The sequence below is a fragment of the Sapajus apella genome, unplaced genomic scaffold, assembly GCF_009761245.1.
Source record: "Sapajus apella isolate SASKATOON/1434 unplaced genomic scaffold, GSC_monkey_1.0 scaffold1, whole genome shotgun sequence".
Lineage (NCBI taxonomy): Eukaryota > Metazoa > Chordata > Mammalia > Primates > Cebidae > Sapajus > Sapajus apella.
In genome coordinates, this window is record NW_022436941.1 from 66455282 (window position 1) to 66472280 (window position 16999).

Consider the following 16999-nt stretch of genomic DNA (forward strand, 5'->3'; position numbering starts at 1 on the left):
TTTGTTAGAACAAACTGGTTATAACCAGTTGGATATATATACATACATTACATATGCCTAAATGTTTTGTGTAAATTATATTATTGGATATTTCTATTTCTATTAAGTGGCATTGTATTCATAGCTGTTAAATGATTTGTTGTCTGATGAATAAAATGTTTACAAATATGAGAGTTGTTAACTAAATAAAAATAGAATGAAGCCAGGCGCAGTGGCTCACACCTGTAATCCTAGCACTTAAGGAGGCTGAGGTGGGAGGATCACTTGTGGCCAAGGTTCAAATCCAGCCTGGACAACATAGCAAGACACTGTCTACAAAAACTTTAAAAAAGAGGCTGGGTGTGTTAGCATAAGTCTGTAGTCCCTACTATTTGGGAGGCTGAGGTGGATCACTTGAGTCCAGGAATTCAAGGCTGCAGTGAATTATTACCACGCCACTGCACTCCAACCTAGGTGACAGAGTGAGAATTGGTCTTTTGAAAAAAAAAAAAAAAAAGAATGAGGGGCAGGACTATTAAAAAATTGGCTTTTTTAAAATTCTTAAATTAATTATGTGGTTTTTCTCTTTAATATTTTCTGTGACCTGTTCTCATATTTACATACCTACTAAGAGCTTTAAAAGTTATCACCTCACTCCTTTGTAGTAGATACTACCAATGAAATTCAAACTGGTAGCAATAACTTTTTACATTTTTTATTGTCTAGAAACTTCTACAATATGCGTGTGGTTTTATAATAAAAACAACATTAAAGATATGAAAAAGAACTATAGCATGATTGAAATGTTTTTAGGTGTGCATTTAAACAGGAAATACAACCATTAAAGAAAAGAGGTACATTGCAAAGAGAATTGTGTAACTATTCTTTGATTAAAGTAAACTTCAAAGGTTTATTCTGTCTTTCGTATACATTTTCCTCTTCAGATAGCAAAGCCCTTCCTGTTAGAGTAAGAGCATGTGGTGCCAATTGTGTGCCCAGGAATGCAATCCACATGCATGATGCCGTGTCACTACCTAGAAGCCAGAAACGATTGCTGGGGATTTTGCGCTCTATGGAATTGAAATCCAAATCAGATCCATATTATTACACTGGAAATAGACTGTTGCACACTCACTGCCTACTGAGATCTCTTCTCTGTGAACTGGGGTTCAGGCCATTGTACGATACATTTGCCCCCTGTTTTATTTTTTATTCATAAATTCAGTGAAATTGTTCTCCATTTGACAGTTTCCAAATGTCAGTTGTTCTCCAAAGTGACAGATTCACTCATGTTACTTCATTTAAAAAATTTAAAGCATGTTACATTTTTAGGTGTTTGTTATTTCCCCTCTTCACATCCATGAGGATGGATTCTAGTTGGATATATTACATCTCCCACAATCGATTTATGGAAAACGTTATAAATACCTTCTTGGTGCTCAGTTGACCTGTTCACCATCTCTTCTGTAAAAGGTTAATGTTGGAAACAGGAGATTTCCCCTAAAAGTCACCCAATCCTTCAGCAAATGTTTATGGCGCATATGCTCTGTACTAGAGTTTGGGCTAGGCCCTGGTCACACTGGATACCAACATAGCGTGGTTCCCTGCCCTGCTCAGAAGGATCTCCCCTTGACCCACATCCTGGGGACAAGTTAAACATGACATGCGTTAACCAAGGTATGTTTACAGTTGCAATATGCCTATTATAGGTTTCTCCTATGCTAATCGTTCTGCTATATCAGCATCAGTCCTTCTTATTGAACCAACAGAAGCCTCCATCTCTTGAGAATGAGAGGACTGAAGGCCTTACAGTGGTAGAAAAAGTTCCACTCCAAGGGCAATTGGTTCTCTCCTAGGATGTTCAGTGGAATCATCTGGAGATGTCTGAAGATACTGAAGCCAGGCCTTACCTCCAGAGGGTCTGATTTAATCAGCCTGGCTGCCACATAGGGACTTACAATCCCATCTCACATGACTCTAATGTACATCAAGGCTGGGAGCTCCTGCTCTAGGGCCAATTAGCTCCTGGCAGGTGGGACCCGTGTAGTTCAAGCCACATTCTCGCACGTGCCTCTTGCATTGCCGTCCTTTCTGTGAAAGAACCTCATCATTTATCCTTTGTCTCTGGCCTGTTGGTGCCTGCCATGATGCTTTTATAAAGACAAACATGTTCCCTTTCAAGCCTATGTGACAAAATAAGAAATTCGGAAACAGTAATCTTACTGTGAGTTACTAATTCACCTTTTGCTGCTCAATGAATTGCTGGTTGTGGTTGAGCATTATTTATTAATCTGTATGTGAAAGAAAGCCCACTTCAGATGCCACATGACTATTTGCTTCCCTTGTTTATCTTCTGTATAAAACAGAGTCCTGAACATCCAGTACAGCAGTTTGAATTAACAAACACTTAATAGCTTGTCTTGTGATTCCTTTGTTCTAGGATTTCCTTCAACGCTGGACACGGGTGTTGACTGCAGCACCAGCCTTCCAGGACTCATGCCAGCTCACAGAGTCTATCCACAAGGCCAGGTAACCCCTCCTCCATGATGCATGCCTGTAATGAAACCTCTCTCCTCTTACTTACATGTCCTGGTATTGCCCCTCTGTCAAGGAGACCGTCAGCAACAACGAGGTCACTTGCTTGCACCCCACTCTCGGTGAGCCCCTGCCTCAAAGGTCTCTTAGCTACTTCAGGAACAGATTCTCAGTATTTAAGGAAGAGCCTGCCCACCCAATGAGCCACAGCTTGGACTTGCTGCTCTCTAAAAAGAATAAGCCATTCTCCTTGTGCCATTCTAGATTCTTCTTTGAAAGATAACGTTCCCGTGCATACAATGATGAGATGCTGTAGGGTCCTCCCAAAGACAGCACTGTATACTTGCTCAGCTTTGACACAGCATCCTATTTGGGAGAAATCCAATGCATCAATCCATGTCTTATGTGAAAAAGTCCTTCCGGGTGTGGTTGCATTCACGTCTTCTTTTCTGCAATAAACAATGAGATTTCAGGGAGGAGAAAGGATGTAGTTGGGCTCTCTTTGGTGGGTCTAGTCTTAGCTAGAGAAAGGGATATCAGAGGAGAGTCTCTTGCAGCATCTGCTGACCTTCAGAATAGTCTTTAATTTAAAATGTCAGCATGTCAGAGTGCCATAGACATTCGCTGGGTTCCTTCACCATAGTTTACTGTTTCATTTGATATTGTAATGAGCTCTTATGCACATGTTTGTGCACTTGCGGGAATTTATCTGTGAGATAAATTTATAGTAGTGGAATTGCCTGATCACAGGATATGTTTGCCTAAAATCTTGGTAGCTATTGCCAATTGCCTTCCAATATATTCCCCAATCCCCAGCATCTGCCAGTACTGAGTACGTGTTTGCCCACCGTTCACCAACCTGCGTGGCTTCTCACTTTTTGATCTTCACCATTCCAATGATTAATAATAGTAACCCATTTCCATTTTAATGTACAATTCTTTAATCACAGACAAGAAAGAACACTTTTTACGTACTTAGAAGCCATTTCAAGTGTTTTTGTTTTTTGCTTTCTTTTAGGTTACTGTTCTTTTTCTTAATTTTAAAAATTCTTTGTATACCATGGAAATTAAATACTGAAGAATACTTTTTTGTACTAAAGAATACTTTGATACTTACATACTGAGATACTAAGAATTATTTAGTTGCAAGTGTTTTTTTCAGTCTATCAACTAGAGATCCTTCAGTTACAAGAGATAGAACTCAACTCATCTAAATAACAAAGGAGCCTCGTGTGGTGTACTTTACCTCACTCCTGTAATCCCAGCACTTTGGGAAGCAAGGCATGAAGATCACTTGAGTCCAACAGTTCAAGACCAGCCTGGGCAACGTGGTAAGACCCCTGTCTCCACAAAAAATGGTTTTTATTCTTTGTTTGTTTGTTTGTTTGTTTGTTTTTGGTGGTTTTTTTTTTTTCTTTTGAGTTGGAGTTTTGCTCTTGTTGCCCAGGCTGAAGTACAATGGCATGATCTTGACTCACTGCAACCTCTGCCTCCCAAGTTCAAGTAATTCTCCTGCCTCAGCCTCCTGAGTAGCTGGGATTACAGGCATGTGCCACCGTGCCCGGCTACTTTTGTATTTTTAGCAGAGATGGGGTTTCACCATGTTGGTCAGGCTGATCTCAAACTCCTGACCTCAGATGATCTGACTGCTTCGGTCTCCCAAAGTGCTGGGATTACAGGCATGAGCCACCATGCCAGATCTAAAAATGGTTTTAAATTAGGCATGGTGGCACATGCCTGTAGTCCCAGCTACTCGGTAGGCTGAGGTGGAATGATTGTTTGAGCCCAGGAAGCTGAGGCTGCAGTAAGCTGTCATTTGTGCCACTGCACTCCAGCCTGGGCAACAGAGCAAGACATTGTCTTAAAAATCAATAAATAACAAAGGACATTTATTGGCTCAAAATTAAAAATTGGTATTAAAAAGTGGTTACAATGTTAGGTGAGACCTGATCTAGCAAACGAAGGATCTCATTTCTCTATGTCCCTGTCTTCTGCTTTCCATAGGGTTGGCTTCATCCATCAGTGTCAGCAGCTGTGAGACCTCACTCTCACTCTACGCTTTCCAGTGAGAGAGAGAGATTGTCTCTTCTGCGGGCTCCTGCCCAAGATCCAGGATTCTTTCTATCTCTATGTCTGTCTCGGTCTCTCTGTCTGTTTCTCTCTCTCTCTCTCTCTCTCTCTCACACACACACCCACACACACATACACACACACACACACACACACACACACACTGACATGATCATGTGCCCATCCCTGATCTAATGTTCACTCAAGGGGGGAGGGCATGCTAATTAGTTTAAGCCAATTAGGATCCACCCCTTACCCACAGTATATAAATGAGAATGGGGAATTAAAAATTCCCCCAAGAAAGATGAGCCTCTATGAATAACTTTAGGATCCGGGGTTATGAACAGCCATTGTATAAGAGGAGAACAGTACAGCCTCAGAGTTCCTTATGATTTTACCAAGTCATACATTTCCTTAAGGCCTGACTCATGGAATTCTGTGGCTTGGAAAGGCATGTCCTCCTAACTGCAGACCATAGAGAAAAGAGCTACTGATGTCAACAGAAAAGACGAAGAGCTAGCCCTAATTTTTAAAATTTCCGCTAAATTTGTAGGCTAAAATATTTGCAAAAATGCAATCCTGTTTTATATTTAGTAACCATAAAACTTTATGAGGTTGTCTGTAAAAAGTCCTTTTCCAAGATTATCTGGCTTTCAAAGTTTGGTGTAATTCCTGCAAAATAAGATTCTAGTCTCTAAAAACCTTGACTGCTGACTGGTAGTCATGGATAACTCTATTCAAACTGAGATTTGTAACTTTAGAAGTACAAACTACCATTCTATTCTTCGTTAAGAGCAATCGTCTTAGAACACCCTCTTTCTTCTCCTTTTGTTCACAAAGGTCAGTAAATAGATGACTGGATGATTCATCTTAAAATAACATGTTCCAGAAAGTTTATCGTAACAGCCAATTTATCTTTCAGCTTTATGTTAATTTTTTCAGAGCAGGCTGTGTGTGTGTGTGTGTGTGTGTGTTTAAATTTACCAGTACTCCAGTGCTCTCAAAACAACATCTCAAATTGGCTAAACAGTGTGGGTTTCCTTTGGGAAACCACATGGTTCTGAGCAGGAAAATGGTGGACATTTGTGGGCCTTTTTGACTCTCCACCTCCCTTTAAGGAAGCCAAAGAGTCGAGTCTTTCCACCCAGCCTCGCCCTTCCAGCCTCCCTCTTCCAGCTTCCCTTGCAGCTAGAGTACAAGGATGTGATCTGGGCTTAACCAGTCAGACACGCCAGCCCCAGAGTGTTGAACTGGTGGCTGCTGATCCAAAGCAGCAAGAGAAGTGGAGTCCACAGCAGTGGCTACAGCAATAACTGGTTTCTGGGAGCAGCAGATGCTGCACAAAACGTGACAGCCACATCCTCACCAGCGAGATTTTGGCTGTGGACCTGCAGCTACCTGGACTTGCTAATTCCTGACCCTTTCTCCTGCTGCTTCGCAAGATTTCCCCGTGCTTCTGTAAACCAGGTGCTTTTCAATCAGTTCTTTTTTGGTTTAGCCAGAGTTGGTTTCTGATGCTAAGAATATTGACAGTTACAAGAAATAAGGAGAACATCTCTGTCCTAGACTCTGGGTCCCACTTTGCCACCTGAGCACCAGGAGTCCTTTATGAAGACTGTCCCTCTGGTTCTGGTCATGTTTGCTGTCTTGTCCCCTCCCCTCCTCCCCTCCTCCTCTCCTCACCTCCTCCCCTCCTCCCTTTCTTCCCTCCTTCCCTCTTCTCCCCCTCCGCTTCTTCCTTTTTCACTTTCTTCCCTCCTCCTCTCCTTCTCTCCTCTCTGAGGGACCAGCATTAGAGACATTCATGATGCATTCCCACCATCTCTCATTGGCTCAGCATCCTCCACAAACCTTCCCTGAGAACAGCCTCCACCCCATACAATACAACCTCCCTGAACAGAGCCCTGGGGCCACCCATTCCACTGGTTCCTCCATTGTGTCCAGATTGGCTGCCAGTCTAGGACATAACTTGTGCTTAGTTTGCAGCTCCCCAAATTCTGAGAAATGAGTGACTTTGGAAAATACTTTGTCCTTTTTCTGAAAAGATCCTTCTAGATAATCTTTGGCAGGGCTAAATGATTCCAGCTGAGCCTGGTGACTGCTTCCCGACCGTGTGGACCCTGCCGCTTTCCTTCCTCCCTCCCTCCCTCAACACTCCTTCCCTTCATTTTCATAAGCAATCAGTGAGCACCTCGTAGGAATGAGACACGATGACAGATTCTCAGCTCAACCCTCTGTCACTGAAGTCTCACTCTAGTAAGGCATATTTATTCCAATATGTCCTATAACTCACAATGAGTCACTGTGCATTCAGTGCAGTCAAGGTTATTCCTTCTCTTGTAGGTAACAGGAGTCTCTTCTCTTTCCACTGCAAAAGATGTGCCTTCGGAGCATCTGAATCATAAAAAAAGGTGGCATTTTTACTTTTCTCAAAAATAAATAAAAGAGCCCAGCTAAGCAAGAATCCCTCAGTTATATCACAAGAGCCATCCAGTAACAACTTCTCTCTGTCATAGCCAATGGCTTAAAGGCACCCAAAGTCCCAGTCAGGTTTTCCCAGATTCTAGCTCCTGGGAAGTTTTACCTGGAGGATGGTTGCAGGTTAACTCCAAGTGACCAAGCTGGTGGGGAGGAAACCCACTGCCTGGGCCACGCTCAGTCCTTCAGGGCTTCTGGGGACCAAAGATTATGCACAGGAACCGCCCAGCCATATCCACTGCCAGTCACTCTGAATAACCAACTTTGCGTAAATGTCAACATGTGTCTGCTGACATATACAGAACATGAACCCATATGCACATCTTTATAATAGTTTCATTATAAGGATATACTTTTAAAAAGTTATTGGCATACATAAACACATGCCCATCTCCAATTAAAATAATCATATAGTTAAGCTGTTTTTAGTTTTTGCCCCATAAGTTATAAATAGATGAAACCATTTACAACATAATAAAATCCAGCTCTAATCTTTATCTCTGCTGAAGACCACTCTCTGTGATCCTCACCTGAGCATATTTTTCACAGGCCACAGGACTGGACGGTCAGATTTTCTGCATCTCCAGGTGCCTGGGTCATGCTGGTTTATAATCCTTCTGGCAGCTGGGCACAGTGGTGCACACCTGCAATCCTGGCACTTTGGGAGGCCAAGGCAGGTGGATCACTTTTGGCCAGGAGTTCGAGACCAGCCTGGCCAACATGGCGGAACCCCGTTTCTACTAAAAATGCAGAAATTAGCTGGGCATGGAGGTGCACACCTGCAATCCCAGCTACTGGGATGGCTGAGGCAGAAGGCTCTCTTGAACCTGTGAGGTGGAGGTTACAGTGAACCAAGATCGTGACACTGCACTCAAGCCTAATTGAAGGAACGAGACTCTGTCCAAAAAAAAAAAAAAAAATCTGTAGCAGAAATTTAGTCAGGACCTGGGAAGGATTATTTCAAATTAGGTCCATCAAGAGGAAAAGGGGGAAGGAATTCCCAAGTGACAGCGCCCCCACCCACAACACTTTGAGGATGCCTCTGTCTTCACCTGCTTTGTGCAGATCTAGGTTTACTGTTTCCAAGCAACAAGCTTCCCTACAGCTTCTAGAAGGGCCCATTTTGGAAACTACAGGGGGCTCTGAGGTTTGGCTTTCTGAAGTTCTGAGAGAGGTATCTGCTCCAGCTCAGGAGGTCCCTACGCACCTGCCAGGTAAATGCAAGTTTACCTGAGAGTCAAGCCTGCCCTTGAGTCCCAGGGCTTAAAGTCTCAGCAGCTTACACAGAAAACTGTGTTCCTCAGCCCACTCACTGGGCGGTCCTTGGCAATGCTCTAATGGCAGTTCCTTAGGAAAACAATTTGTCATCAATTTGAACCCTAAAATAGACTACATTCTTTACACTACATAGATTTACAACTAACATTTTTAACTTTTTTCCAAATACTTTATTTATTTTATTTTATTTTTGAAACAGGGTCTTAATCTGTCACCGAGGCTGGAGTGTAGTGGCGTGATCATGGGTCATGGCGGTCGAGACTTCCCCAGGCTCAGGTGATCCTCCCACCTCAGCCTCTGGAGTAGCTAGGACTACAGGCACACATCACCATGCCAGGTTAATTTTGTTATATTTTTTGTAGAGACGGGGTTTCATCATGTTGCCCAGGCTGATCTTGAACTCCCAGACTCAAGGGATCTACCCACCTCAGCCTCTCAAAGTGCTGGGATTACAAGCGTGAGCCACTGAAACTGGTCCCAGATATTTTAATTCAAAATATTTTTACCTGAAAAAATTTGTTTCAACTACTAGGCACTTGGGAAAACACTCTCCAAATATTATTTCAGTGATTCTCGTCATACATTTGTATAGTTACCAATGGCCAGGTGCAGTAGCTCACACCTGTAATCCCAGCACTTTGGGAGGCTGAAGTGGGCAGATCACTTGAGGTCAGGAGTTCGAGACCAGCCTGGCCAACATGACAAAACCCCGTCTCCATAAAAAATGCAAAAATTAGCCAGGAGTGGTGGCACATTCCTGTAGTCCCAGCTACTTGGGGAGGCTGAGGCAGGGGAGGCTGAGGCAGGGGAATTGCTTGAACCTAGGAGGCAGAGGTTGCAGTGAGCTGATATTGAGCCACTGCACTACAACCTGGGTGACAGAGTGAGACTCAGCTCAAAAAAAAGTCTGGTTGCAGTGGTTCACACCTATAATACCAGCATTTTGGGAGGCCAAAGCGGGCAGATCACTTGAGGTCAGGAGTTTGAGACCAGCCTGGCCAACATGGTGAAACCCTGTCTCTACTAAAAATACAAAATTAGCCAGGCATGGTGGCACATGCCTGTAATCCCACCTACTTGAGAGGCTGAGGCAGGAGAATCGCTTGATCCCGGGAGGCAGAGGTTGCAGTGACCGAGTTTATGCCATTGCACTCCAGCCTGGGCAACAAGAGTGAAACTCTGTCTCGGAAAAAAAAAAAAAAAAAAAAAAAAGTACTGGTCATCGGCAAAGCCTGAGTCCTGTCATCTCCCTCTCCTCCCCGGGCAGCATGAGCTTCGCCACTCGCTCCACCTTCTCCACCAACTACGGGTCCGTGGGCTCCGTCCGGGTGCCCAGCTACGGCGCCTGGCCGGTCAGCAGCGCGGCCACCGTCTATGCAGGCACCGGGGGCACTGGTTCCCGCATCTCCGTGACGCGCTCTGCCAGCTTCCGGAGCAGCATGGGGGTCGGGGACCTGGCTGCGGGGATGGCCGGGGGTCTGGCAGGAATGGGAAGCATCCAGAATGAGAAGGGGACCATGTAAAGCCTGAACGACTGCCTGGCGTCCTACCTGGACAGAGTGAGGAGCCTGGAGACCGAGAACCAGAAGCTGGAAAGCAAAATCCGGGAGCAACTGGAGAAGAAGGGACCCCAGGTCAGACACTGGGGCCATTACTTCAAGACCATCGAGGACCTGAGGGCTCAGATCTTTGCAAATACTATGGACAATGCCCACATAGTTCTGCAGATTGACGGTGCCCGTCTTGCTGCTGATGACTTTAGGGTCAAGTATGAGACAGAGCTGGCCATGTGCCAGTCTGTGGAGAGCGACATCCATGGGCTTCACAAGGTCATTGATGACACCAATGTCACTCGGCTGCAGCTGGAGACAGAGATTGAGGCTCTCAAGGAGGAGCTGCTCTTCATGAAGAAGAACCATGAAGAGGAAGTAAACGGCCTCCAAGCCCAGATTGCCAGCTCCTGGTTGACCGTGGAGGTAGATGCTCCCAAATCTCAGGACCTCGCCAAGAAGGTCTGAGAGGAGCTGGAAAAGTACTGGACTCTTCTTCGCCAAGAAGAACCGAGAGGAGCTGGACAAGTACTGGACTCAACTGCTTGAGGAGAGCACCACAGTGGTCACCACAGAGTCCACTGAGGTTGAAGCTGCTGAGATGACGCTCGCAGAGCTGAGACGTACAGTCCAGTCCTTGGACGACCTGGACTTCATGAGAAATACAAAGATCAGCTTGGAGAACAGCCTGAGGGAGATGGAGGCCCGCTACACCCTGCAGATGGAGCAGCTCAATGGGATCCTTCTGCCCCTGGAGTCAGAGCTGGCACAGACCTGGGCAGAGGGACAGCGCCAGGCCCAGGAGTACGAGGCTCTGCTGAACATCAAGGTCAAGCTGGAGGCTGAGATCGCCACCTACCGCCGCCTGCTGGAAGATGGCGGGGACTTCAGTCTTAGTGATGCCCTGGACAGCAGCAACTCCATGCAAGCCATCCAAAAGACCACCACCTGCCGGATAGTGGATGGCAAAGTGGTGTCTGAGACCAACAACATCAAAGTTCTGAGACATTAGGCCAGCAGAAGCAGGGGACCCTTTGGGGAGCAGGAGGCCAATAAAAAGTTCAGAGGTCAAAAAAAATTACTGACATGCTTCCACACACAGCCTCATTGGATTCCCCCAGGAGTCCCTCAGAGTGTGTAGGACTTGGAGGCATTGATTTGATGAGCAAGGAAGCTAGGACCCAAGGGGTTATAAAGACTTGTACAGCTAGTAAATGATAGTAAAGCACTCAGGCCTCTCGAGCGCTTTCAAAGTTCAGGCTTAATATAGAAATGGAAGACTCTATCTTGGCATTTTCTAAGCTGAAAGACTGAGGCAAAAAACAAAAAACAAAAAAACAGGAAGGTTATTTTCTGAAACACGCTATTAAATTTTTTATTTGAGTGAGAAGATGCTAACTGTAATTAAACCCCTATTGTCTACATTTTCCAAAAGAAAGAAGGAAAAAATAACTGGACTAAATTTAATTTCTGACATAAGAGCCTTCTTTATTAGGAGCTGCACACTGGTCACTTGCTTTGCACAACAGTGATATGCCATCAACACTGTGTGCCAACTAGTACTCAGGAAGTCAAATTATAGTTTAGGATCAGGATCATTATTTAAAGGTGTACTGTGGTAAATTTACGGTAATTTTTTTCCCTCGTTTTAATCGCTCTGAAAGCAGGATGCAGTCAATGCTGTCATACAACGACTGTCCACCAGGTGGCAGTCGTGAGGTAGTAAGATGTGAAAAAAAATCATTGACATCTGTAAGGATCAAGAAATCATCAAATTCAAAAACTTAGATTTTATGAAATACATAACGACTTGCCTGAAGTAAGGTACAATTAAAACAAGAACTGATTTTTATTGAGGATTAGATAATAACTCTAGGACTCTAGTTGTTTTTCAATCCTAGCTTTATAAGCCTCATTGAATATTGCTTGTTTAATGATGAAATTCAGCCCTTCATACATATTTCTTAAGCCTTTCTGAAAGCAAATGAATTGAGGGAAAAACAGATCACAAATAAATTATCAACCAATGCAGAGAACCTAGAGTTCATTTTTTTTTTTAATTGACACAGGGTTTTGCTCTGTCACTCAGACTGAGGGCAGTCGTGCAATCATAGCTCACTGCAGCTTTGAACTCCTGGGCTCAAGCAATCTTCCTGCCTCATGACTACAGGCATGTGCCATCATATCCAGCTAATTAATTTAAAAAAAATTTTTTTAGACACAGGGTCTCACTATGTTTTCCAGGCTGGTCTCAAACTCCTAGACTCAAGCAATCTGCTTTGGCCTCTCAAAGTGCTAAAATTACAGGGATGAGCCACCACACCTTATTGATTGCAATCTTATTGATGACAATAACAATTATAATGCAAACATTTTAGCTGTTAGCTTGTGGGACAAGCTTCTCCCAGGGTGGAGGGCGGGGTCAGCAGTACATACGTATCGCCCTTTAATCTCTTAGTGGTCTCCCATTCATGCCTCTACAAACTATCTCAAACTTAGTGGCTTAAAACACACAAATTTGTTTCTTTAGAATTCTGTAGAAGTCCAACAAGAATCCCTCCTTGTTTAGATCAAGGTGTAGGCAGGTCTGTGCGTCCCTTTCTGAAAGGCTTAGGGGAGAATCCACTTCCTTGCCCTTTCCAGCATCTAGAGGCTGCCACAGGCCTGGGCTCTCAGCTCCTTTTCCATGTGCAAAGCCAGCAATGCCACATCACCCTGGCTCCACATCTGTCTTCTTAGCCCCCTCTGATTCTCTCTTCTGCCCTCCTCTTTGACTTTTAAGAGCTGTTGTGCTTACACTGGGCCCACTCAGATAATCTAGGATAGTCTTCCTATTTTATGGTCAACTGATTAGCAACCTTAATTCCCCTCTGTCATGTAACCTAACATAGTCAGAGGTCCTGGGAATTAGGATGGGGATAGCTTTCATCTTTGGGGGCCTATTAAAGTCCCTCTCTGTCCTATACAGTACTTAAAATGAATCTCAAAGCCCTGTTTTAAGAAAAAAGTGGCTATCTCCCTTTTCTTTTAACTCTTGATGTAGCTCTCCCTGAATGGCTGCCACAGTCTTCAAAGGGAGGCTCTGAGATCGTCACTGTCTCCCAGCTACAGTGTTAAGAAAGTGCTTCCATTTCTTTCCAGGTTGAGGAAGTCATTTCAATTTGCCACAGATCTCTATGCCTGTCACTGACCTGAACTTGTAATAACTGAATCTGCAACATCTCTTTTTCCCTTCCAAGAGCTAAAATCTTGACCCTTCTCTGAGGAAAAACGTCTGCCCTCAGCCTTCTCAGCTTCACTTTCTCTCTTCACTTCTATCACCTTCACTTTCTCTCTGTCCTGATGGTTTATGGAAAGTCTTTTGACTAAAAGACAATTATTTGCTCTTGTTTTTTAAGCTGCATTCACGTTGCTGAGTTTCTGATTATTTTCATCCTCCCACTGTGGTTTTTTCAGAGTCAAAGCGTTTCAGGCACAGAGATTTTCTCTAAGTTCTCAGGTTTGTATCTATTCTACCAAGTTATTTAGCCATCTCAATCCAAGAAGAGGATATTATCTTTGTATAATAAGAGTCCCCATTCCTCTTTTTCTATTCATTGAGAAAATCCTTATATCAAACTGTATCCATAATCCGGGTCCTTGACATCTAAAAACATACTTAGAATTTATTTAATGACTATGTGAGGTGTTGAGCAATCAGGTTAGTCAATTACAACAACAACCCACACTGAGAGTAACCATCAAGCCTTTATTCACTTATTGCAATGGTGCAAGCAAGAGGCAGAGAGAAGTGCCCCTAGGATTCCATTTTCATCATGGAACAGCACTGAAAAATAAAAATGAAATCCTAAGCACCCCAGCTGACCAAACAGACCTCCTCTTGGCCAAGGAGACCCCAGAGAAGCCTTGAGCCTGGGTTCCCAGCAATGATGGGATGGAAGGGCAGACACACCTCGTTATGTACCCTCCCTCCCTCACTAACTGCCAATGGGCTTCCCTCTGTAAGAGCTTAACAGAAACCAGCCCTTTCAAAAGACCCCACCACTGATATCCACCAACAGCCTGACACTGCCCCTCCTTTTTTGCCTGATAAAAGACCACTGACCAGTGGTTCTGGCCAGTCTATGGAAATGCACAGTGAAGGTTTTTATGGCCTCTGTCACACCTTTTGACATCAGAGGGCTGAAAACTCCACCCTCAGATCCTACTCATGCCGATATTGTTTGAACATGAGTCCCATGGAGAGGCATGAAGATCCACCGCGCATGCATTTTTCCTTTCATACATATTCATGACTCCTCCTGCAGCTCATTGAATATGTCTGTTTGACCACCCTGCTCGGCACGGATTCCTCTTCCCTTTGCCTCTCCCTCAAAGTGCCTGTGTCTGGCTTCTGGCCAGAGGCTATGTTTCCTAGCCTGTCAGAATGGCCATTCTGCAGGCTGCAAACCTTTGTGAGTAATAAAGCTCTCCTTTCCATGTGTAGGGACTTCTCATTCTTCAGTTGACAGCATGGAGCAAATGGGGTGAGTCACCACACTGCTCAGAAGTCAAGAATAGAAGGCTTGTGCCTGTTCGCGACTGCCTGTGGAGTTTGGGGAGAGAGAAGAGTGTGGGGGCCAAGGCCCTTGACTCCCTAAAAAATTACTGACATGAGGCAGATTGATTAATAGGAGAAAAGGCATATAAATTTATTTAATGTGTATATACAAGAGCCTTCAGAATGAAGACCCAAGCTCCCAGTGATGTACAGAACCTTATATACTGTTGATTAAAAAAAAAAAAAAGCCAAACTCAGCAAAACATTTGAAAAGATTAGTTCTGAGCAAGATATGAGTGACCATGGCCAAAGGCATGGTTTCCAGAGATCCTGAGAACCTGTGTTCCAGGTGATTGGGTTACAGCTTGGTTTTATATATTTTAGGGAGACATGAGACATCAGTCGTAATGTGCAATATACATTGTTTACATCTGAAAAGGTGGGACATCTCCCAGTGGGGTGGTGAGGGGCTTACAGATCACAGGTGGATTCAAAGATTTTCTGATAGGTTGAAAGAGTCAAGTTACCTAAAAACCTGGAATCAATGGGAAGGAGTGACTGGGTTAGGATAAAGGGCTGTAGAGACCAAGGTTTTGGTTTTGTTTTTGCTTTTTGAGACGGAGTTTTGCTCTTGTTGCCCAGACTGGAGTGCAATGGCGCAGTCTCAGCTCATTGCAATTTCTGCCACTTGGGTTTAAGCGATTCTCCTGCCTCAGCCTGCCGAGCAGCTGGGATTACAGGTGCGTGCCACCACACCCAGCAAATTTTTGTATTTTTAGTAGAGAAGGTGTTTCACCATGTTGGTCAGGCTGGTCTCAAACTCCTGATCTCAGGTGATCCACCGGCCCCGGCCTCCCAGAGTGCTGGGATTACAGGCACCAGCCATTGCACCCGGCTGAGTCCAAGGTTCTCACGAAGTCTCTTAGGTGGCTGCGCTTAGAGACAGTAGATGGCAAATGTTTCCTATTCAGATCTTTAAAAGGTGCTAGATTTTCAATCAATCTCTTCAGGATTGGGAGGGTATAGAAGGGGAAAGATCTAGTTATGTTAATAGAGATTCTTTACAGATGCAAATTTTCTCCCATAAAAGAAGGCTTTGTGGAGCCATTTCAAAATACGGCAAATAAACATATTTTCAGGTAAAATATTTTGATTTCCTTCATCTGCCGTGTAATGTTATGCCAGAGCAGGTTGGAAAGTAAGCCACATTATATAAGGTTAAACAAAATCCATCTGATGAGATTTTACGATCCGTAGGATGGGCCTCCCCAGGTCCCTTAGATAGGAATTTGGGCAAGAGATAAAAAAAGGTCAGAGTTTAGTCTTCAATACCATCTTGAAGGTACAGAAAGAATGGGGGCTTGGATCCTGGTGAAACAGGTTACAGGAGGGGAAAGAACAGGAATTCTGTTGCGGGGATTACCAGAGAGAGTGAATGGATCTGGGAACAGGTATTACCTTGTACATAGTTCTCCTTGGAACTTAAATGATCCTTGGAGACAGTCATTATACCTGTAAAAGGGTATGTTCAGGTATGGGTACATTCTGGGTTTTCTTTTCTGTAATAGGTAATAAAAGGGAGGGGAAGAAAAAACAATTATTCTCCTTGGTGGGTCTGAGTTTTAGGCAAGTAAAGGAACTTCATCTTCCATGGGAGAGACAGAGGAGAGGGGAAGATCACTGAGACCTTGGGGCTTCTTCAGCTCAGTATGTCAAAATGCTGTGTTTGGAGTAACAATTTCTGAGCCCCAGCGGGAGAAAGGTCCAGATCATAGGTGGATTCGAAGAATAGAAAGATATTGAAGCAGCATCATTGTCTGGGGTAATACCCAAGGTTTGTTGTCCCATGCCACAGAAAACTAGGACACAGACACACCAGAGTGAAGTTAAGGATGGACGTTTAACAGGCGAAAGAAAGAGAATAGCTCTCTGCATACAAAGGGGTCCTGGAGAAAATGAGTTGCCACTTCCATGGTGAAATACAGAAGGTCGGATAGATGAGCTTGAGGGGCAGTGTCTGACTTACAGGGCACAGAAGATTGGTTGGACCAGGTGTGTCATTTGCATACTGCAAGAAGAAGCTGGCTGCACCACCCTAATTTTTTATTAGCAAATGGTTTCTCTACCTGGCTGAGGCCATGTTGCCTGGTTCTTTACTGTACATACGGTGATAAAGAAAAGGGAAGATGGAGCCTCCGTGTTGAGCATACCTGGCTTCTCTATTGGCGTAGCTGTGGCATTCCCGCGTGCAAGCTTCCAGCTTGCTTATCTATATCTGCAGCTTGACTTTTCAGGCTGCTGTTTGTTGGAAAAGAAATTTTGGGGAGGGGCTGCTTTTTGTTAAAAGGGAAGCTTTGCTTAGGACCTTGTCACCCTCACTATCTGCCTAAAATAATTTCTTTCTAGCTGCTGTATCAATATTGAGTCAAACTAGAGAAAAGGGCCTTATTCAAGGCCACCAGTATGGACACCTGTGAAGGCAGGCTTCTGCGCTAGGAACACAGACGTGTCTGTGAGCATGGCTAGCCTGGGGAAGGGTGAGGGTCTGAGTCCTTGGCTGCAGCTCCTT

At 44.3% G+C, this 16999-nt stretch overlaps 1 pseudogene; it reads left to right on the forward strand.

The window, feature by feature from the left end:
• The first annotated feature begins 9593 nt into the window (after positions 1-9593).
• On the forward strand, positions 9594-10968 carry LOC116551913 (annotated as a pseudogene).
• The last annotated feature ends 6031 nt before the right edge of the window (positions 10969-16999 follow it).